Source organism: Bos taurus, chromosome 26 (genome assembly GCF_002263795.3).
Source record: "Bos taurus isolate L1 Dominette 01449 registration number 42190680 breed Hereford chromosome 26, ARS-UCD2.0, whole genome shotgun sequence".
NCBI classification, from domain to species: domain Eukaryota; kingdom Metazoa; phylum Chordata; class Mammalia; order Artiodactyla; family Bovidae; genus Bos; species Bos taurus.
The window spans coordinates 9467760-9493102 of record NC_037353.1 but is presented as its reverse complement, the minus strand read 5'-3'; the positions used below and the strand labels follow the sequence as shown (position 1 = coordinate 9493102).

Here is a 25343-nt window from a genome sequence, read left to right as displayed (position 1 = left end):
GTAAAGGGGAAGATAAAGGATTTATCCTACTTTTCCTGTAGGAACTCTATTTCAGGGCAACTCAATAGCTCCATTTCATAAAGCAAACACAACAGAAAACACCAGTTAATAAAAATAAAAATTTTAGAAAAATCAATTAGAATCAGAAAAATCAAACTTTGAAAGCCCTAATAAAATTACTGACTTAGGCAAGGATCAACAAATGGTACTAAATCAATAGGTGAGTGGATAATAACGAACTGAACTTTCTAACAGAGCCAAAGTAATACCACATAATGTATCTTCTAATGTAAGAAAACACCACATAATAGATCTTCTAATGTAAGAAGACAAACATAATTGAATAATGCACAGAAAAGACTGTTATCACCCAATTTCAGTGGCCAATCTCAGCATTACCAAGCAAGTTAAGTAGAGATCACATAACTTTTGATGTGATACAATATGAAGGACACAGCATCATCTATGAGAGCCAAATTATCTTCAATCTGAGAATCCATGAAGCACTTACATATAAATTTTAACTTAACAGATATGAGATAGAACAAGCTAAATGACATTATGTGTATAAACTGGACAATTCAAAACATCTGTAGGTCATGACCCAGTATCTTTCAAATTATCTTTTAAAAAAAAATCGAGCATCATTTCAAAGCTGAAGAAGGGAGAAATGGGTAGCTGTCCTTGATTTAGAAAGACTTAGGGTTCTAAAAGTCAAATTCACTGGTACAATCCTGTTCTGGTTACTGCTTCAGACCAACCAGCCATTAAGGATATTTTTGAACCAACTAGAGAAATTTTAAATACGATCTAAGTATTGGCTAGATGAAAATTTACAGAAATGGAAAAGTAGATATTACTGACTGGGGGAAAAAAAAAAAAGGTTTCAAAAGAGAAGGTACAATGTGATACTATTTTAATAAAAGAAAACATATACAGCATACCAGTATAATTAAAATATGTAGACAGAAAGATTACAAACTAAAGTACTAAAAGTAATAATATCTAGGTAGTAGGAATATATATTTTTTCTCATTTTTGCTTGTTTTAATATGATCACCTATACTGTTTCTATAACAGGTTTAAAATGTTGTTTATAATTATCTCCAAATCTATTTCCTAAGATATTTGTCTTAACAAAATATTGTCTTGCCCTGTATGACTTACAATCAGCTTTGTATGTAATTTTTTAAAAAGCTGAATTTCTTAAAAAAAAAAATAATAATAATAAAAGTATATAGGCCAGGAATAATTTTTGTCACTTTAAGAATACATAAATTCACCCTCAACTTCAAAAGGTTCCATTAGGATCATCATTTTTAACATCACAAATATTAGCCATCATCTATTATTCTCACATAAGAAAGCAGCCCCACTTAAAAAATGTAATTCCTAATTACCAAAATGCTTTAGGTATCCACTCACCAAAAAAAAAAAAAAGAAGAGACAAGAGACTCAAATCAAGCCTGAAGCACTACAATTCCTGAATATGAATAATCTTTACTTTTTAACTGTCTTATAGAATACAAACATAAGAAAATGGAAACTAACAGGAAAAAAAAAAAAAAAAAAAATGAGGCAGCAGTAGGGAACCCCAAGCAGTGGCAACTAACACAAATCTGGAATTTCTAACTAACTAATTATAAACACATTTTACTAAAAAATATAAACTGAAATTATGCCAAGGTTTTCTGAGCAATGCAACAGAAATTTTTCATGTAAAAAAATTTTATTACTACTAACAAACTTATCTGACTTAACCATTAATTTCAGTGGGAATGCTAGTAAGCTTCCAGCCTTACAGGAAAGCATATAGGTGAGGGAAGGGATAAGTTAGGGATTTGGGGTTTATACATACACACTACTATATACAAAATCAACAAGGACCTACTGTACAGCACAGGGAATCATATTCATCTTGAATATCCTATAATGGAAAAGAACCTGAAAAAGAATATATACACACACACACACACACACACACACACATACATAACTGAATTACTCTGCTGTACTCCTGAAACACTGTAAACCAACTGCACATCAATAAATTTTTTAAAAAGCACAGAAATATAAAGCCCCTTGAAATGCAGTCATTTTAACAAAGACTAAATTTAGATTTATCCTTGTACTATGAATATTAACAAATAAAGTAAATAAGGTTGCAAAGGGCTTGGTTAACTTAAGAAAAATACTTGTCAGTAACTACACATGAATGGGGATACTCATCGGCTCCCTCCTTTACTCAATTATCCAAACACACACTGAACATTTGCATACTGAACATTGTGCACAGGACACTGAGAACATAAGTCTAAGTAAGCAAAGACTACCACACTCTAGGAGTTCCTATTCTATCAAGGAAGACAGACACACAAACCCACAACTACGCCAAAGGCCCCACTACATATACAGAAGATCAAGATGTTTTAAGAGCAAGAGAAAGAAGGATTAATTCTGCAGAGGTAGCGATAAAGTAGGTAATATGTTAGAAATCACAAAGTAGATAGGTAATATGTTAGAAATCCTTAAGAAATAAGTCATACATCAGAAAAAAGAAGAAACAAAAGCAATTACAACATTCTAAACAGAGGGTAGAACAAATACATGGAAATACTGAGTTGGTCAAAAAGTTCATTCAGGGTTTTCCATACCATCCATGGAAAAACTCCAAAGAACTTTTTGGCCAACCCAACACATAAAATATTCAGAAGAAGCAAGCAGTCCAGTACAGCTCACACACAAAGCTTTATGCAGAAGGTGGCAGGACTGATGAAGATTAGGTCTAGGTTTAAGGATGCTGTGACAGGAAGTTCAAGTCAATCAGACAGATAAGGAGTCAAAGGCCAGGATCAACACGGGAGTTTCTAGCACAGCAACAACCCATGGTTCTGCAATGTCTTACTAAGCAACAATCCAATTCTTCCTTTAAACAGAATTGAGCAATCTAGCCTTCTTAAAGTTTCATTTTCCTCAGACTTACACCTTCTTTATTCATACAGTATGAAATTCTACCCAATACTCTGGCATCCATCATAAATTAGAAAAACAGAGACCATGTTTCAGACAGTATGCCAAATACATTCTCATTTAATCCTAACAATCCTTTGAAGTAACATTACCACTTCACAGATGATGAAAGTGTCTTGCTCTTTGCAAGCCCAAGGACTATACAGTCCATGGAATTCTCCAGGCCAGAACTTTCCCTTCTCCAGGGGATCTTCCCAACCCAGGAATCGAACCCCGATCTACCACACTGCAGAATTCTTTACCAGCTGAGCCACAAGGAAAGTCCAAAGATGATGAAACTGTGGATCAAAAAGAATGGTCCCAAAGCCATCAGTAGTTAAGTTACAATTCAAATACTCTATGTATGTAACTTCAAATGGAAGTAATTTACTAATCAAACATTAAAAAACTTCTAAAAGACAACAGAAAAATCTACTGGTATTTCCAAAACTGATGTCAGCAACTAATGAGTACTCAATTTTGAGGCAAACATTTCTCAAGCCAAGAACTGTATAAAATAAAATGTTTCTTACATACAACATTGTTGCTTCTCGTTAAAATTTTTATGACATACTTTTTTTAGATAATTTCAACCAAACAGGAATAACCAAGGGAGGAAATATTAGAATAGACTTAACTGGATATTACTTTGAATAACACTTACTGGATATTATTTTGAATAATAAGTAGAAGGGGCTAATAAAAGTACCTATCATATAGGGTTGTTTTAAGGATTAAATGATTTAACATATGAACAATGCCTAGAACATAATGTTTGTCTATCAATTGAACAAATGGTATAATACTAGATCTTAAGAGCCCACTGTAACTGTTCAGTCGTTTTTCAGACACTGACTTGCTGAATAACCTAACCCTTCTAAAGAACATCAAAGCCTAACAGAAACTTTAACTCTTTAAAATATTTAGTATATTGCTTTTTTATTTAACTTAAGAACATATGCAAAATGTAACTCCAAAAAGGGGAGGGGGTGGAGAAAGCCTTTATTCCCCACATCAGTGGAGACAGGTAAGAAATGCATACATGGTCCTCTCTTGCCCAGGATGAACACCACCATAGCTACAGGCGATCTGATATACACTGGTATATCAGTGTATATACCAGTGTATATACACTCCCACTCCCCCTCCCTGAAACAAACATGCTAAATTTGTTTTGTTTCGCTTTAATAGAGGTATAACTTAATACAATTAAATACACAGATCTTAAGTGGCTGGTTTTTGAGTTCTGATAATTATACACAGTATATCATATTTGAGTCAAGTGCTCCCACAATCCTTCTCACATAAAGAGAAAAACTTAATAATAATTAAGTTTTAAAATACAATAATTTTAAAAATACGTCCACAGAAGTTGATTCAACCCATAACTGACCTATTATTCTTACAATGTGGCTATGATAAAAGCTAAACAATTCTTTATTGGCTGTTCTAAGCATCTAAGCATAACTGAAAAAACTATGTTCCAGGTTACCCCCAATTAACAAAACCTCTTTCAAAGAAAAAACTTGTGGGGGCTTCCCTGGTGGCTCAGTGGTAAAGAATCCACTTGCCAATGCAGGAGACACAGGTTCGATCCCGGGTCGGGGAAGATCCCACATGCTGTAGAGCAACTAAGCCCGTGTGCCACCACTACTGAGCCTGCGCGCCCTGGAGACCGTGCTCCACAACAAGGGAAGCCACCACCATGAGAGGCTCCCACGGCAATGGAGACCCAGCACTGCCGAAAATAAATAAGAAATAAATGAGAAATTATAAAAGGCTTAAAAAAATGTGGGTTGAGATCTCATGAGTCTACCTTACCTCAGAAATTTGAGCCTAAATTAATGCGGTTCAAATGATACATTTACCTTGAATTTTCAAACAGAGGATAACAATCAAATATAGCTCCCTAAGATACTTTGTTTTACTACTTTCCATTCTATTGCATATTTTATTAAAATGGTAAGGGAGGGAAAAACAGGCCCCCTGAGACTTATTTTCTAACAATGTGTTCCTGACACAAAAGCTGAATCTTATTTGAAGCATAATTACTAACAGTAAAGCAGTTCTGAAAAGTTTCTCTGTAGTACTCCATATAGTATATATACAGATATGCTTATCCCTTTACAACTTACAAACTGAAATGCAGTCTTAAATTACAAATCACTAACTACTTATTTTTCCTGCTATAATTATTTCTAGGAAAATTATTTCCATAAGTCACATAAGAGTTATTTTTAGAATTCTAGTTAACTGAAAGGTGTGCCATATGAAGCTAGAATATGGGACATTGATAGGTCAAATAAAAGTGACACAAAGATTCAGCGAGTCTCAAAAAGTATCCAGAGCAAATCTGAAGTTGCCCAGATCACAAAAGGAACACTGAGCTAAACTGGCAGCAGGAGTAAAGGAATCAAGTCAGACTGACAAGAGAAGACAACAATCAAAAACAAGTTAGCAAATACCAGAACTTCACCATTTAATTTCATTTTCTAGGAATATCTGGAGCTTTTCTCGACTATCTGGGAGTCTTTCAACTCACAGGCACTTAAGGCTCAGGTGAGAAGAAAAATTCAGCCACTGATTCATTAGTTATTACATCAGCTTTACATTCCTTTCAACAAATTTTAACAGGTCTAAATTTAACAAATACTTTCCAAATATGTCACAGTTATATCCACATTATCAACTTTTATAATCAATTATGCTTTAAATACCAGCCATGCTCATAGACTTCTATGACTTTCTCATTTAATAAAAGATTTTACATTTCTTACTAGATTTTTTTTTCCTTAAAAAGTGTGTTAAATGTTTGGATCTCGTTTCTAAACTGATGATTCACATTGGGAGGAAAGCAGAAATAGAAAGTGCTTGAATTTCCCAGTTGATAAAGTGTTAATTATTTATTACTTAAGAACATCTGCCCTAATACATGTCATATAATCATCCCTCTACAAACCAAATTAATGCAGCCTAAAATTTCATTTTCTAAAGTGAAAAGGGCACAAAGGTACAAAAGCATGAACTACAGAAATAATGAGAAAGAATTGCTCAAAAAGATGGGAATTTTAAGAATAAAGGAGATATGAACAGGAACACTGGAAATATTTTCTAGGTGAAAGGCCCTGTTCTAAGCACTTAATGTATATACTGTTTTTTAATATAGAATACCAGAATTCTATCCTTAGCTTTGCAACTTAAAAGCCTAGACTTCAATTAAGTTACTGAATCTCTAAACCTCAAATACTTTTGTTTTTCTATAAAATAATAAGACTTGCTGCAAATTCTTCACTGGTTGTTTCAAATATCAAATGAGAAATGCGGAATTATCTTTAAATTATAAAACTGCAAAGGGGTCTACAGTTGTAAATAAGGGGCTGTAACTATTTGAAGTTGCATAAGTTAGAAACATCCTGTTTTTTTTAGTTTAAATGTCTCATTACAAGGCAACTCAATATAGTGTCTTCAAAAACAAATTATAAAAGGAAGTTCAATATATTCACTTAAATTCACTTTAGCATAAATTTTAAGTTTCATTGAACACTTTTAAATTTTCTGCTAGTACTGCCAAACCAGAAAGCCAAATAACTGAGGAACTACTAAAGTTTTCTATTTCTCCAAGCAATTTAAACCTCTCAACTTTCTTTGATGTTTTTATACTATACCAACTCTTCTTGACAGAAAAGTCTACATAAATTTATATCTCACTTTGTAAATGAAAACACCACATTCTTCAAAGGTAATATTAAGAACTGCTAGTAATTCTTCCACTTAGAAGCAACCCTATAAATTGGTTCACTTGGCAAGAATTCTTTCGCAAGCTGTAACACAGAGCTGTGAAGCCGCTGTGCCTTTTCACTCTGGCAATCCTGCTCTAACACTACACTCTAAAAACACAAACCAAAGGGGAAGGTAAACTATGCAAAGATACGTACAGTAGTGCTGTTCAGCAAATCACAATATTTAGCCTGATGAAATATTATAGCTTTTAAAGTAAGTACCCAATGACATAAAAAATGTTTATAAAAGAGATCACAGAACAGTATGGAAACACTGATTCATAAGATCTAATTATGTTCATATGTACATTAACAGGGAAAGATAAATTCCAGTTGATATAAAACAGAAGTTAACTTTTTTCTATTAAAACATTCAAATTTAAGAATAATTCTGAAAATATTTCAAGCCAGATACATTAAGATTCCACTGAGCTTTAAAAAAAAAAAATCTTTTTAAAGGAATAATCAAGGCACTGTGAACTTTTAACTATTTAAATTTAAGCAAATTAGAACCACAGAAAAATATGTTATCAAGTCACTGATGTGTGTATGCTTAGTCGCTCAGTCGTGTCCAAGTCTTTGCAACCCCATGAACTTATAACACAAAAAAATATCTTATCAAGTCACTGATAGTATGAGCAATACTCTTAAAATCCAAAGCATAATTTATTAGTGCATTGAGCTGAGGTGTTTAGTGTATTAGTACCCTCAACTAACTGAATCAGTTTTTCTCCAGAGTAGTTGTTAACTATGAAATAATATATCTAACAACTGTTCAAGCCTGCATCTGTGAACCTCTAAAAATTTAAGTTGCTCAACTAACTGGTTTTAACGAGTACACCGAACAATTACCTTCTTCCTAGGTCTCTGGATGAATACGATAAGACTGATTTCCTGTTTCAGAACTCTGCTGCTGTTAAAATACACACACACACACACAGACACACACACACACACGCACACATACCCCTCCCTTCAGCGTTGCTCCCACTAAAAAACATCTAAGATTGACTACTAATGACAAATAATGTTCAAAAAGATTATCAGTTCAACAACATGTATTAGACACTTATCAACACTATAAACTTGAACTAATCCAAATACTAATTTTCTACCACAAAATCTTAATAAAACATATTAAAGACTATAAAAATTGAAATTACTTCAATCCATTATTACACTAAAGAACATAAGAGGGTGTCTTTTATGCTCTAATATTCACACTCAATGTTAAGATTTATGCATTACTTCTGTAATATCATTCTATGATAAAAATCATTCTTTTATCATTTAATAGAAGTAACTACCGAAAACATTAGTTTTGGCTACTTTATAGCTATGCAAAAAGATAAAAGGTCATTAACTTTTACAGAAAACAAGACATCCAAAGAGTTAAGGTACAGAAGATGGCAAGGGATTTGTCAGTAGTATGACAACAAAAGCCTAGTAACATTCAGCGCCAATTCACTCAATATTAGCAAACTGCATTCTGGAAGAAAAAAAGATTACAACAGTTGTAACTGAATTGACCTTTCAGATACAATCATGAACAAATTTTCTAACATTCAAAACTACCACACACAAGCTAAGAAAAAAAAAGTTCTAATACAAATGTGTCTTCAACAAGTGCATTTTCCTTCTCCTATTAATTCAGCCAAAACTGCAAAAATTTTAAACTAACTTCTAACAATCAAATCTACCTTTTAAAGAAAGTCATTAATTTGATCCATATTAAAGGAAAAAAAGCTCCAAACAAGTATGTACTTACTGCTTCATTTTATATTTGGCTTTAATATTATAAAATCTAATCTCTTTATTTCATAGCTTGAGTCAGAAAATCATTTAGAAAGTACTTACTTTTTCCCTCAACCAGCAAAAATAGTGTTGCCTCAGTGCAGTATTTTAATCTGGGTAAGAACAATATGAACTAGAAATTCGGATAGATTTTAAAATATGAAGGCAAATATATTGGCATTCATTCCTCTACTGCTAAGAATCATGTTACTGATCTTATGATAAGTGCCTTGTTCTAATACTGTATGATTCATATTCCCACTGATGGTATTTTAACCATACCAATTTAAAACTGATTGAATAAGTGTATTATCCAAAAGATCTTAAATTACATATTTGCTAAAATACTAAAAAAAATTCATCTTAAGATTTAATAAGATACAGTTTTAGAATATACTAACAGCTATAAGCGGGTGCAATGGCACCCCACTCCAGTACTCTTGCCTGGAGAATCCCATGGACGGAGGAGCCTGGTAGGCTACAGTCCATGGGCTCGCTAAGAGTCGGACACGACTGACGAGACTTAGCAGCAGCAGCAACAGCTATAAGAATGAGTCTACATAGCTGGCTTTGAACTGTTATCACTCTTAACTCTAGACGACGTGTCTCATTTTAGTATGAACCCAATTATTGCAACTAGGGGAAGAGACACAATTACTGACCATGATTAGTTATGGAATCTTCATATCCAAAGGAGAACACAGTAAAAAACCTTGGAAATTAAGCTGAAACATTAAAAAAAAACTTAGTAACTTTTGCATCCAGTAAATAAACTTTTAAAAACACAACATTTAACACAGAGGAAGACAAAAATACCAACAGTTAGATGGAAATGAGAGAAATGAAGAGGAAGACAAGCTCTTATCAATACCTCACACCCTTTAAATACTATAAACAGCACAGGTGAAGACTTGTAAACCTCGAGTATTTAGACAGAAACTCTCACCTACACATGCACCACACTCCATGTAAGAGCTATAATTTAGGTATGTACTATCTATCTACCACCCCCCCCCCAAAAAGGGCATCATTCTTTTCACGGCCTACAATTCAAGAATGTAAACTCTATAAACTGATACAAGTAAAACAATTTAATCAGACATTAATTTTAAATTGGCAAGACATTTCTTACACAAACTAGAAACCCCAGACACAAAGCTGCATTTGAGAACATAAATTCAAAATCATATCTAAATATTACATCTGATCATATTAATCACACTTGGCATGGTAACAAACTTCTCAGTAAAAAACAATGTCCACAAAGTAGATTAAAATTAATCAGATCCTATTAAGCCCAATATGCAATTTTAAAGACGTCTAAGAAACAACAACTAAATTCTTAGGGATCTCTACCCGAAAAGTGATATGCCAGCAAATTGAAGAGTTCAGAGAAAAGCAATAAAGATAATTAAGGAGGCCCTCAGAAAAAATAAATAAATAAATAAATTCTTAGGGATGATAAGAAATTAACAACTACTGCTGTGGTTGAAAATGTAACACCAAGATTTTAGAGGAAACTCATTTACTAGCATACAGACAAGAACTGAGCTTACAGAAGAAAGCAAAGCACTTAAAAAATATTTAAGCAAATTTTTAAGGAAGAGTTATTCTATCCAATTCCTGGTTGAGTTCTAGAATAATGAATTTCTATAAATCAACTCTTAGGAAACCTAAAGCTTAAAAACCTTATACAACTACAGTACCAAAATCTTGTCTAACATAATATCTCAAGTTAAAACATTTTTTTTCCACTTATATACCCAAACAACCTTAATAAATGATAAAAGTCAGACTTTCATTACATAATATTTAGTTCCCAACCACTATCTTCAAATTTTAGTAGAAAAGTATCAACACTGGCATAACCATTGTTTTATTTTTGCAAAAGCTTAAAATTTGATATTTCTTTTAAAAATTTATAATTAATAGATGATTCCAAAAGGAGAAGTCTCAAAACCACTTACATCACTAGATTATCTTAACTTTTTCCTATATTTGTGTAACAGATGGCAAGCCTTACTTCTTGGACATTATACAATAATCACAATCTGCGTGACCTTTTCAGCACCAAAAGGAACCCAAATAGCCTAATAACCACTAACAGTATGGAGGTTCCTTAAAAACTAAAAATAGAGTTACCATATGATAAGGCAATGGCACCCCACTCCAGTACTCTTGCCTGGAAAATCCCATGGACGGAGGAGCCTGGTAGGCTGCAGTCCATGGGGTCGCTAAGAGTCGGACACGACTGAGTGACTTCACTTTCACTTCTCACCTTCCTGCACTGGAGAAGGGAATGGCAACCCACTCCAGTGTTCTTGCCTGGAGAATCCCAGGGATGGGGGAGCCTGGTGGGCTGCCGTCTGTGGGGTTGCACAGAGTCGGACATGACTGAAGCGACTTAGCAGCAGCAGCAGCATATGATCATTCAATCCCATTCCTGGTCACGTATCTGGAGAAAAACAGGATCGAAAAGGATACGTGCACCTCAAAGTTCACTGCAGCACTGTTTACAGTAGCTGAGACATGGGAGGAACCTAAACGTCCATCAACACAGGACTGGATAAAGAAGATGTGGCACATATACACAATGGAATATTACTCAGCCATTAAAAAGAATGAAATACTGCCATCTGCAGCAACATGAACGTACTGAGAAACTGTCACACTGAGGAAAGCCAGAGAAAGAGAAATCTCATATGCCATCCCTTATATTCAGAGTCTAAAAAGAAATGATACAGATGAACCTATTTACAAGCCAGAATCTGCCTCACAGACTAAAGAGAACAAACTTATGGCTCAGGTGGGGCGGGAAAGCAAGGAAAAGCGATAGTAGTTAGGGAGTTTCAGATCACCATGTACACATCGCTATGTTTAAAATGGATAATCAACATGAACATATTCTATAGCACAGGGAACTCAGTTCAATGTTATGTGGAGCCTGAAGGGGAGGGGTGTTTGGGGGGAAATGGATACATATATATGTATTGAGTCCCTCTGCTGCCACCTGAAACTATCACAATATTGTTAACTAGCTACATTCCAATATAAAATAACAACTTTTAAAAATTTAAAAGAAAAAAAGAGGGCGAGGACTCAAATCAATAAAGCTAGAAATAAAAAAGGAGAAGTAACAACTGACACTGCAGAAATACAATGGATGTGAAGAGATTACTTCAAGCCCATATGCCAATAAAATGAACAACCTGGAAGAAATGAACAAATTCTTAGAAACGCACAACTTTCCAAGAACCAGGAAGAAACAGAAAATATTAACAGACCAATCAGAAGTAATGAAATTGAAACTGTGATTAAAAATCTGCCAAAGTCCAGGACCATATGGCTACACAAAGAATTCTATCAAACATTTAGAGAAGAGCTAATACCTATCCTTCTCAAACTCTTCCAAAAAACTGAAGAGGAAAAACACTGTTGGAACTCTTTCTATGAGACCACCATCACCCTGATACTAAAACCAGACAAAGATAATGAAAAGAAAATTACAGCCCAACATCACTGATGAACATAGATGCAAAAATCCTCAACAAAACATTGGATTGGCCAAAGGGTTCCTTTGTGTTTCTCCATAAAAGGATACAGAATAATCTGAACACTTTGGCCAACCCAAAACTAGCAAACTGAATTCAGATCCACTTTAAAAGGATCATATACCATGATCAAGTGGAATTTATCTCAAGGATGCAAGGATTCTTCAATATATGCAAATCAATCAATGTGACATTCCACATTAACAAATAATAAAAACCACATGGGGCAGTTGCTGGCAGTCCAGTGGTTAAGAATCCACCTTGCAATGCAAGGGACACCAGTTTAATACCATATGCCGTGGAGCATCCAGGCCTGTGCACCCATCTACTGAGCCCATGCTCCATGAGCTACAATTACTAAGCCCATGCACAGCAATTCTGAAGACTACACACCTAGAGCCTGTGCTCCACAACCAGAGAAGGCACTGCAATGAGAAGCCCACACACAGCAATGAAGAGTAGCCCCCACTTGCTACAACTAGAGTAAGCTTATGTGCAGCAATGAAGACCCATCACAGCAAAAATTTTTTTTTAAATATTTTTTAAAAATGGTCATCCTAGTGATGCAGAAAAACTTTTGACAAAATTCAACACCCATTTATGATTTAAAAAGAAAAAAAAGGTTCTCTAGAAAGTGGGCATAGATGAAACCTATCTTAACATATTAAAGGTCACATATGGCAAACCCACAGCAAACATTTTCAATGGTGAAAAACTGAAAGCGTTTCCTTTAAGATCAGGAACAAGACAAAGGTGCCCACTCTCATCACTATTACTCAACATAGTCTTGGAAGTACAAGCCACAGCAATCAGAGAAGAAATTAAAGGAATTCAAATTGGAAAAGAAGTAAAACTGTCACTGTTTACAGATGACATGATACTATACTTACAAAATCCTAAAGATTCTATCAGAAAACTATTAGAGCTAATCAATAAATTCAGTAAAGTTGCAGGATACAAAACAAAGAGAAACCTCTTGCATTCCTATACAGTAACAATGAAAGATCAGAAAGAGGAATTAAGGAAACAATTCCATTTACCACTGCAACAAAAAAAGAAATAAAATCCAACCCTAAGGAGGCAAAAGACTGTATGTAGAAACTGTAAGATACTGACTGAAGAAATCAAAGACAACACAAACACATGAAGAGATATACCATGTTCTTGGACTGGAAGAATCAATATTGTGAAGATGACTATACAACTCAAAGCAATCTACATATTCAATGCAATCCCTATCAAATTACCAATGGCATTTTCCACAGAACTAGAATAGAAAATCTTACAGTTTGTATGGAAACACAAAAGACTCCAAACAGACAAAGCAATCTTGAGAAAGAAAAACAGAGCTGGAGAAATCAGGCTCCCTAATTTCAGACTATACCACAAAGCTACAGAAATCAAGACAGTATGGCACTGGCACAAAAACAGAAATATAGATTAATGGAACACGACAGAAAGCCCAGAAATAAACCCATACACCTATGGTTAATTAATCTATGACTAAAAACGACAAGAATATACAACTAAGAAAAGACAGTCTCAATAGGTGATGCTGGGAAAACTGGATGGCTACATGCAAAACAATAAAATTAGAACACTCTCAAACATAATACACTAAAGTAAACTCAAAATGGATTAAAGATCAAAATGTAAGGCATGACACTACAGAGCTCTTAAAGGAAAACAGGCAGAACACTCTTTAACATAAATCACAGCAAGATCTTTTTTGACCAACCCCTAGAGTAATGAAAATAAAAACAAAAATAAACAAATGGGACCTAATGAAACTTAAAAGCTTTTGCAGAGCACAGGAAATCATAAATAAGATGAAAGGACAGTCCTCAGAATGGGAGAAAATATTTGCAGCAAAGCAACTGACAACAGATTAGTCTCCAAAATATACAAACAGCTCATGCCAACTCAGTATCAAAAAGATGAACAACCCAATAGAAAAAATGGAAGAAGACCTAAACAGGAATTTCTCCAAAGACATACAGACGGCCAATAAACACATGAAAAGATGCTCAACACTGCTAATGCAAATCAAAACTACAGTGAGGTATTACCTCACACTGGTCAGAACAGCCATGATCAAAAATTCTACAAACAATAAATGCTGGAGAGGGTGTGGAGAAAAGGGAATCCTCCTACACTGTTGGTGGGAGTGTAAATTGGTATAGCCACTATGGAGAACAGTATGGAAGTTCCTCCAAAAACTTAAAATAAAACCACCATATTACACAGCAATCCCACTACTGGGCACATAACCTGAGAAAATAGTAATTCAAAAAGACACACATGCCCCAATGTTCACTGCAGCACTATTCACAGTAACCAGGACATGGAAGCAACCTATATGTCCATCAACAGATGAATGGATAAAGACATGATACATATAAACAAGGGAATATTGCTGCTGCTGCTGCTGCTGCTGCTAAGTCGCATCAGTCATGTCTGACTCTGTGCGACCCCACAGATGGCAGCCCAACAGGCTCCTCTGTCCCTGGGATTCTCCAGGCAAGAACACTGGAGTGGGTTGCCATTTCCTTCTCCAATGCAGGAAAGTGAAAAGTGAAAGTGAAGTCGCTCAGTCATGTCCGACTCTTCGCGACCACATGGACTGTAGCCTACCAGGCTCCTCCATCCATGGGATTCTCCAGGCAAGAGTACTGGAGTGGGGTGCCATTGCCTTCTCCAAAGGGAATATTACTCAGTCATAAAAAGGAATGAAATTGTGCTATTTGCAGATAAGTGAATGGACCCAGAGACTGTCATACAGAGTGAAGTAAGTCAGAAAAACACATACTATACATTAATGCATATATGTGGAATTTAGAAAAATGGTATAGATGAACTTATTTGCAAAGCACAAATAGACACAGAAGTAGAGAAAGAGGACAAACGTAAGAATACCAAAGGGGAAGTGGAGGTGGGGTGGATTGGGACACTGGGATTGGCATATATACACTACTATGCATAACATCGATGACTAATGAGAACTGACTGTAGAGCATAGCACAGAGAACTCTACTCAGTGCACCATGGTGACCTACACAGGAAGGAAATCCAAGGAAACGGACATACGGATATGTGTAGCTGATTCACTTTGCTGTAGAGCAGAAACACAACACTGTACAGCAACTATACACACCCCCCAAAAAGGAACTGAAACAATTATATCTCATTTGGAAAATGTTACACTAACAAGTAATTTTGTTTAAAAAAGAAAAAGTCTGTTTCTTTTGCAATATTTTTGTTCTAACTACAGGAATTAATAAATTCACTGAGAATTATCATTTACCTAATAAGGTTAAACTCATTTCCATGTTTTTGTAACTGATACTTAAAAATAAAATTTGATATAGACTATCACAAAAATTAATAGATTATTAATGCAAATACACAACAAACCTGCATCAATTACTATCACCAATTACTGTGACCAAGGCAACCAAGTAAATATAAATTGCTATCATTCAAAATATGCTCTAGGGCAGGGGTCCCTAAGCTCAGGGATACAATGGCTGATGATCTGAGGTGGAACTGATGTAATAAATAACAGAAATAAACTGCACAATACATGTAATGTGCTTCGATCATCCCAAAACCATCTCCCCTATCTGGTCCATACAAAAGTTGTCTTCCATGGAATCAGTCCCTGGTGCCAAAAAGGTTGGGGACCACCACTCTAGAGAACAGTAACATCTCGACAAGTCAAACCCTTTCTAATTAGAGAGAGGAAAGCAACAGGGTTATAATAACTTTAACACAAAATGATGTGATAGTTTAATCAAATGACTTCTGTATCCACTTTCAACACAACAGAAGTACTACTCCTACCATAGCAAAAGAATATTTGACAGATCAAAAGTAGCTAAATTCTATTTTGCCTCACTTCAATATTATTAAAATATTCTTAAATTTTAAATATGCAATAGCTATCATATAGTAAGGGGAAAAAAAGCTGCTAAATGTCAAACTTCAGCTACTTTTGTGTAACAGGTTATGATCTTGTGAATCAAAATAATGACAGCCTTTTCGAATATTTAGGTCATCTTAAATTCACAGTAAGGAAAATCAGAAAAGAACAGGAAAAAAAATTTGCCAAATATTAGAAAAATGTTTAACGTGTAACTAGAGAAACAAATATTTCTGATGACTCTGCCATTTAAAATAATTAACAAAATTATGAGGTGCTTTGGAAATTGTTAAAACGCACACACACCTTTAAGTTCAAACATACACACACACCTTTCAGTTCAAACACACACACACCTTTCAGTTTAAACACACACACCTTTAAGTTCACTATGATGAATAATATTTTAAAATAGATTGATATCAACAAAAACTAAAAGCTAACATGGAAACATGAAGTTCCAGAGAAGTAGAAAAATAAGTACTTTTTTCAAAATTCTTTAAGTAGTTTTTATAAAATTTTCTTAAGTAAAGAAAATGGGTTTTTTTATTCATATACTGAAATAAACACCATACTTATTCAATTAAATTATAGCAACAAGTGCTATTTATTTTTCTTAAAATGTGAAGTTATCACATGATTAGCAGCCCTGGTTTTAAAATATTTATCAGTATCTCTGACTAGCTCCTATAATCATAAAGAATCAAAATAGTCAAAACTTAAATTTCATAAGGATTTTTAAAACAGGCCTTGACATCTGCCTGTGCAAAGTTGAGAAGCAAAGCAAATTGTATTATCAAGCGAACAGAAAAATATCATAGCAAACAATCTATTCCTAGAACACTTTCGTAATTATGTTTGTCCTAAAAACAAAACAAAACTCAGAATCCACTAAGCTACTCCCTTGGCATCTTCTCGTCTCCGGACTCAACTAAAACTCTGTCCCAATTTTTTCTAAAAACTTCACACATTAATGCAAGTTTTTAAATGTAGATAAGTAAAGCACTTATTCAATGGGCTGACAGCATATTTAGGGTCTCAGAAAGAATGTAACACATGCATCAGAGAACCTTAGCTGGCCCTACTTTCTTCATCTGGAAAGAAACAAGACATTTTTATAACTTGTCAGAAATTTGCCATTTTACATCAGTATATTTAACTTCACCACATCTGATTATAACAAAAGCAGCTTTAGAATTAAAAAAAGTGTAAGAGTAAAGAATGCATTAAACACCACAAAACAAGTATCCTGTAAGTAAAGTATCTCCTAATTACGTAACTGACTACTTTTAAAACTACTGGCAATATAAAAATGAAAAAAAAAAATGCTTTAATAAAGCATATCCATCCTGTTAGAGAAGTTTTATGTAACATCCTTCTGAATACCTCATATAGTGCAATATACTTAACTTGAAAATATCTTCAGCCTTTTCTGACAGAAGTTCAAAGCAACACTTTCACAATCAGCCAAGTAACACATGAGCCTTCTTCAAATAAACCTTTTTTTGTTACCAGGGAACTTTTGTGGAAGAAGTTCTTATAAAGAATACTAGCCTAGCAGCAGTCAAAAAATACAGATGTTAAAAGCCTAGCTCTATCATTTATTAGCAATTTGACCTTCTTAAATACTACAACCTAAGGGCAAAGGTACTGACTTGTATAAAGTATCATACTTACTATATACCAAACACTTAAACCTCTAAATCAAGAGTTTCTTAACCTCAGCAGTGCTGGCAATTTGAGCTAGACAATTATTTGTTGTGGATGAGACTGCTCTGCGCATTGTAGGATGTTTAGCAGCATTCCTTGCCTCTACACCGAGACAGATGACCATAGCTTCTGCCCTTTGCCCCTCGTCCCCAAGCTGTGACCACCAAAAGTGTCTCTGACATTGCCAAATACCCAGACAAGGCAGGAGGGGATCACCCCCAGTTGGCAACCAATATTCTGAAAATATATTCTTCCAACAAACCTAAAAAAGTACACACAAGTGTTTTTACCACCATGTTAGAGATGTGAAAAGGTTCACCAAGGTTAAGTATTTTGTCTTTTATTACATAACCGATAAATAGCCAAGCAAGGACTTCAGCTAGACTTTAAACCTAGCTAACTCCCAAATCTACACTCCTTCCATTCCACTATGCTTTTGTAAAACACATTGTCTTCGTCTGCAAAAATTAGGATAACAACTGCCATCTGAGCTATTTCGTATTTACAAATAAAATGATATGTATGTGTAAATTCTATTAAACTAGAGGAGATAACTAGTTTAAACTAAAGGAGATAACATATTAAGGATTTGCTTGACAGGAGATTCCCCTGATGCTGGGAGAGACTGAAGGCGGGAGGAGAAGGGAACAGAGGATGAGATGATTGAATGGCATCACCGCCTCAATGGACATGAGTTTGAGTAAACTCCGGGAGCACAGGGAGGCCTGGCGTGCTGCAGTCCATGGGGTCGCAGAGTCGGACACGACTGAGCAACTGAACTGAACTGAACTGACAGGAGATAATGTAATATGGTGGTTCACAAAGTGTGATCCCCAGACTACCATCATCAGTACCGTCTGGGAACTTAATGAAATACAAATTCTCAGGCCCCAACTCAGATGTTAACGAATCTGAAACTCTGGAGGTGGGGCAAGTAATCTATGACTTAAGTCTTGCAAGTTTTTACATGCCCATCTAAAGTTTGAGAACCACTGATGTATATAACGGGAAAAATACCGCACCAGGTGCCTAAAAACCCAGCACCCTCTGTGGACTCAATCTTCTAGTAGCCTTTACAAGTTACTCATTTTTTTTTTTGGAGCTACAATTCCTGTATAAAAAAATGAGGAAAGTATTGCTTGTGCCATCTTTCAGGCTGCTCCTTTTTTCTTGCAAAATCAAGTGCATTAACAATTATTAAAGGCTTTGTTAATGAAAAATGGTAAACAAATATAAGACACAGGGTATATGCTACCTAATTCTATTTCATTTTTCAAAAAAAAAATCCCTTCTGGCTTATATCATTTCTTCATCTTTCATATTTCATAAATGAATAAGTGAAAATGTTAAGTAAATTTTACAACAAAGCTCAGTTAAGCCTGACAAAGTACCATTTTCACATAATAAAAGAAAAAAAGTCTACCCATTTCACTTTAACTCTGATAGATTCAAAGTCACTGATAAATACAATTTTAAAAAATAACACCTAAAAAATATCAAGCTTGGTAACATTCCCCAAACTTCATTTTAAAAGTAGAATACAGATTTCCATTCTATTTATTTAATCTCCAGTAAGTTCCAAATAAATAGAATACTCAAACAGAAGTATCTCACTAAATTCATGACAGCAAAAGAATTTTAAATGAAAAAAAAAAAAAAAAAACTATATATTTTAAAAAAGGACTTGTTTGCAATTCAACATGTATGCTGTACTAATAAATCACTTTAAGAATATATCTGATTCCGGACTTCCCTGGTGATCCAATACTTAAGAATTCATCTTCCAATGCAGGAGACAAAGGCTCAATTCCTGGCCAGGAAATTAAGGTCATACGAGCCACAGGGCAACTAAGCCTGCGTGCCACAACGAGAGAGCGCATGTGCGCCACAACTAGAGAACCCACGCACCACAATTACTAAGCCATGTGCTTTAGAGCCTTGGCTCCACAACAAGGGAAGCCCGTGGACCACAACTAGAGAAAGCCCAATCTCTGCAACAAACACCCAGAACAGCCAAGATTTTTTTTTTTAATTTAGGAAAAAAACTATATATATCTGCTGTAAGGACTACCTGCTTCAAATCACAACCCGTTTCATAACACCTTAATTACATCTTCCTTAAAAGATCAAAAATACTAAATACATAAAATTAGCAGAATGCAATTAACACTAGTTAATATTTAGTTTATTTTGTTATTAAAGTATTAATGATTTAATAATCTAGTCGATTAATTAGTAATTAATACTAAAGAAGAGAGAACCTTATTATATTCAGCCTAAAAACCTACAAAAAGCAAAAGAAATAAAATTGAAAGCTATTCTGAAGGGCTTTAATAACACTAAATCAACTATAAGTTTGGGGTAGTGATATAAAACAAAATTTAGGTGCATGTAATATAAAATAGAGAACGTGAGGGAATTTTAGACAATGAAGTTTTCCTAGAAGTTGTCAAAATGCACAGTTCAATTCTGCAACCCAGACTTGCACCAAAAATACAGCTAGTTTATCCAACATATAACAAAACATGTAGAAATCATGTAATCAGATAGTTGCACACATAATTAGACAGCACAATTCATTCTGTAATACAAAACAAATAAGAAAAAAACAAAAACCTCCCTGGAAATGAAGTGCTTCACTACTGAGGGCACTGTGACACAGCAAGGAGACCAGAACAGGGAAAGAAAAAAAAAGACTGATCCCCATACACAAGAAATGGCCTCTAATAGGCAGGTCTCAAGCTTATTCCATCTTTCCCCATACCTGGTAAGAATAAATTAAGAAAAAATCTTTTAGTTCTTCTTCCCATTTCTAGGGCCTAAAACTGGATCAAAAGTGAAAATGGGAAATACTACAAAGGTTTAACCTAAATAAAACTCCCATATTAATGCACTGCCAGATTATTTTAAGTGCAAATGATAATGTAATAAATGTAACTTGGCATTCAAAGCTGCATGACTCCTCCAAAAATCTGAACTTAAAAAGAAATGCTACAGTACCTTTACTGATAGTTTATGTTACTGCTGTATCACATAATAAATGTTTTGGGACAGAGATTACTCTGTGAATAAAATATATGATATTTTTGTTGACCTGTCTTTAACTCTAAAGAAAATTTAATATTTTAACAAATTTTTAATGTTATAACAAAATTTTATTTTTCTACTTCATATTGAGGAAGTTTTCATCATACCTTAGTATTTAGAGCAAATAGTCTTTGATTAGTATGATTAACGCTTCTACAGTATGAGGGAGCAGAGCGTCAAATTACTTGTGATGAAACAGCAAAATCACAGACATTTTATACTCAGAGCTCCTAAAGGAATATCCCTATTTTAAAAAACACTCATAGCATGAACCAATTAATATGGCAACATATCCAAACTGAGGAAATTCAGTTAAAATCACTGCTCCTCCCATACATGAAAAGACAAATAATTTCTCATACATGGGTAACCTGGAATTATAATTTTTAACAGCAGCAGTGCCCATTTAAATATTTACAAGGTGGCAAGTGCTATGCCATTACTTATCTCATTTATTTTTCAAAATAAACATTATATGGATGGGTACCATTATCCCCATTTCACAGATAATACAGATTGAGAAAAGTTAAGCAATCTACACAAAGTCATCCAGCTAATAAGTGTCAAGAGTCAGGATTCCAACACAGGCAGTGTTGGTTCCAGAGGCTACACTGCCACCTTAAAATCTAAAATGAAACAATGTACAATGTGTGGAAAAGACTCATACTCAATATTTTAATGTAATTTAAAACAGATTTAACCTTATTTAAAACCTATAAAACCATACCCACCAGGTGAACTCTTCTTTAATGAGAAATTCAACTTTTAGAAATATTACTATGATTGCCTAACTTTGTATTTACATACATAAAAGTAAGTTAGATTCACTGTCCATAGCTGAAGTGATGACTACTATAATAACTGTGTAACAACTTAAAATATGATACATAAATACTGTTTATTCCCACACTACATACAGGCTAAGAATAATTTTCTGCTGGAAGGTATTGCCATAGTATCCAAATCTGCCAAAAGGACCAGTAAGTACACACCTAATACCCTGAAGATGTCTACTCATCTCTGAATGCAAACTGTTGCAAATGAAGTGAATTTGCCTTAACTATACTGAACTAAATTCAAACTTTCCATACGAAATTAATTCACCCCTAAGTTATGTTTATTCTTTTTAAATCAGTATTTTTCCAACAGTCTTTTTAATTCCAATGCAAATTATTTTAAAAGTACCAAACTGCAAATAGCTTTTTTGTAGCCAATGAAAAAATTCCAAAAAGTAGGGAATAGTAGGTGAATAGTCAAATCCAATATACTAATTTCACCTTTCCTGACAAATGAAAGTATTTTAAGTAAAACTGAATATTTACTGAAATAATTTCTGACCCGAATCTCACAGTCTGATACATCTTAAGTCACTATCCTTAGAATAAATCCTAACAGAAATCGAACCACAAAAGACTCTTGACTTTACTTAAAATCTTGTTTATCTAACAGAAAAACAGAAAAAAGAGTGACAGTTCTATGAAATACAAATAGAACTTCGGAACAAAGAGTGTCTACAGAAAAAAAAAGTATACCAAATAAATTTCTTTCATTAATAACATTTTTCTGAAAGCTAACTTCTTATAGTACAGCCAAGGCCTAACATTTCAAGTTAAGTGAAAAACTGTCATAAACGTGCAAACTTCTAAATTTCTTTTTACAAACTCCAATTTCACATACAATATAAAAACATTTCCTACGCTGCTGTCTCACTAGAAAGGTTGAGGTAAAAATTTTAAAATAGAATGTCTGAGAGTGATTTAATGTCAAAATTTTGTGAACTGATTTTCCCATAATAAATACTCTTACACTAAAAGTCACTGAAGTGATTACTTAAGTGGCTTAAAAATTATTACAAAGTATTAAGCTATCACCACATGAACAAATAGCAAATGGGGCAAATCTCAAAATGAGGACCTCTGAAAATCAGACTTCCAAAAAGTATTTTGTGATGTTAAGAGGTCTGTATTGTTTTTTTTCGTGGTTTATGGAATAAAGCAGATATTATACTGTACCACACAAGAATTAAAATATCACCAGTTACCTTCAATGTTGTTAAAATTCTAAAAGGTAATACATACAAATGCATCTTTCTCTATCTAAAACTATATTTAAAATTAACGTGGTTATGTCTCACCATATTTTATATTTACTATTTCTTTAGTGTATAATAAGCAATGTTAAATCTGCACTGATGACTACTATACTACAGTGAAAACTTTTACAATGAACAGCAATAAATTCCTTTTTCCTTATATTAAGAATTGCATAAACCGTAAATTTCTCAGATGTGCTTTATTCTTTAATACGCTTTATGAAAATGAAGTTTGTAGATTACCCTGTAACAATTAGGTGGCCCAGTCATTTTGCACAGGAAAGAAATACAACTTAACTGATATAAAAAGTGTAAAATAAAAACTTTTGAGTAGAATCTTTTCTAAAAAAAAATCTTCACTATGCAGTCATTTCAGTAATCACTCATCTTAAAAGATAACAGCTAACTTCAACAGTCACTATACTATGAATTAAAAAGTTTCCCCATGAACGTTAATTATTTGAAAATATGCAAACTTATCAAACAATTAAAATTCAATAGAAGCCTAAAGTGTCCATGAAATCTAAAAACAATGAATTTTTTATAGTCTCATGTTCAGTACTACTTTCCAGACTAATATTAAGGATAAACCCCCACCAACAAATTATTTTTAGAATAATTCAATTTTGCAAAAAACAAACAAAAAAAACCCATAGTCCTCAATTTTCCTTTAAGGAAGTCACTTCATTACTGACTTTTATAAGAATACTCCAATCACTACTTTCATTAAAGAATTTAACTTTGAGAAGGCTAACTGCTGAAATAGATACTACAACTTGTCAGAGAAAAAGCTTTCAATGGCCATTTTAATTTTTCCCCCACCACAATAAACACAAAACACTGAAGTGAAACCAAGCAAACCAAAGTGCCTTGGTGTATCAAAATTATTGGAAGTGCAACTATCAAAAAGGCAAACCCTTTACTAACTTTCCTAACATGATTTTTTTTCATATCAACATTTGGCTCAATAAAACCACAACTCTAGAAATTAAGTGTTATTAGTCATTTGATGCAATATATGATAATGCTTTCTATGCATACCATAACTAAAAGGACAGTTTGAGAGAAAGTTGTAAGTCACATAAATTTCACACACAGAGGCATGCACCCTGAAATCAAAGGAGAAATGGCTAATCATCGCACTGCTCACATATAAAAATCTGGTAGAATAATGATATTCTTATAACTGTGATAATTTTAAATCAAAAATAGCAAAAATACCATTTTTATGCCAAAATAGCACAAACATACTCTGAATACTAAAAGCAATCTGCCTAACAAACAGCATTCTAGAAAAGTTTTTGAATGGGGGTTTACTTTAAAAAGTTAAACATTTAATTAATTTGGTCCTATACATCTAGATGACTGTCAAGTCACACCAAAAGACTACTTCTGAAATAGGTTACAAATGAGAAGAACCAATTAAGTATTTTTCATGATTATCTTCTGGGCAAACAGGTCAAGTTCAGCTTTAGTACTTTTTCAATTAATGCAACTCCAAAATGTCCAAATATTCTTTTAAAATACTATTTTTAAACTTAACAGAAAAGTTATGTGCGTGGTAAAGCTACTTCTTCAGTAACTTTTACCTTCACTTCGTATCAAAAACTTGGGCAACATCAGCTGCAAATACTATGTATGTGCAGATACATAATCCAAAGGAATAAAACCTTCTTCATGTACGTAACATTTTTCTTCAAAAATATCTTCCTCACAGTTTTTAGCTAGAGATACAGGCACTTCAGTGTCACTCTACTATTAGGCAAAATGTTTAATGATACTTGTTAAGAAACCATTTTTTTTTTTTTTAGTATACTCTATTAACACCTACACAACTGCTTAGTTTTAACTAAGTATTATCCACTGCTACAATTCACATCACCAAATTTTTTTATCTTAATAGATACCTTAATAAAATGATTCAGTCACCTCAGACCAATAACTTAATCCTATTTTTCATGCATTACACACTGGCCTACCAGTGAGTCTCAATTCCTAACGTATTTCCCATTCTGCAAAAAAGGAGGGCTCAATCCCCCATCCTTGATCAAAATTTGTTCATTATACCTGAAACTGTGAAGATTCATGCCTTTCAATAACCACTATCTTCTGAAATACAAAAGCCTAACTTTCAGACAGCCAACTGTACCCCAGTGAAATTCTTGGGTTTCTGTCTTATTCAACAAGCTGACTCAGTAAATTTAATACACCATATGAAAAAAACGAACACACCTACAATCCAAAAATGGAGTAATCCACTCTTGCCAGCATTTCTGGTTATCAGCTGGTAAATTATATTTGATGTTCTACACAAGTCAGAGTAAAATTAACGGATACCCAAAGGTGTCACAGGACCTGAAACCTAACTAAAGTTGAGTATCAATTCAAGTATCACAATC

General features: G+C 33.9%; 1 protein-coding gene across 2 annotated transcripts in view; it reads right to left on the bottom strand.

The window, feature by feature from the left end:
• The window catches only part of PTEN (phosphatase and tensin homolog), a 101213-nt gene that overhangs the window by 74381 nt on the left and 1489 nt on the right, over positions 1 to 25343 (bottom strand). The gene's annotated exons all lie outside the window — the stretch shown is intronic.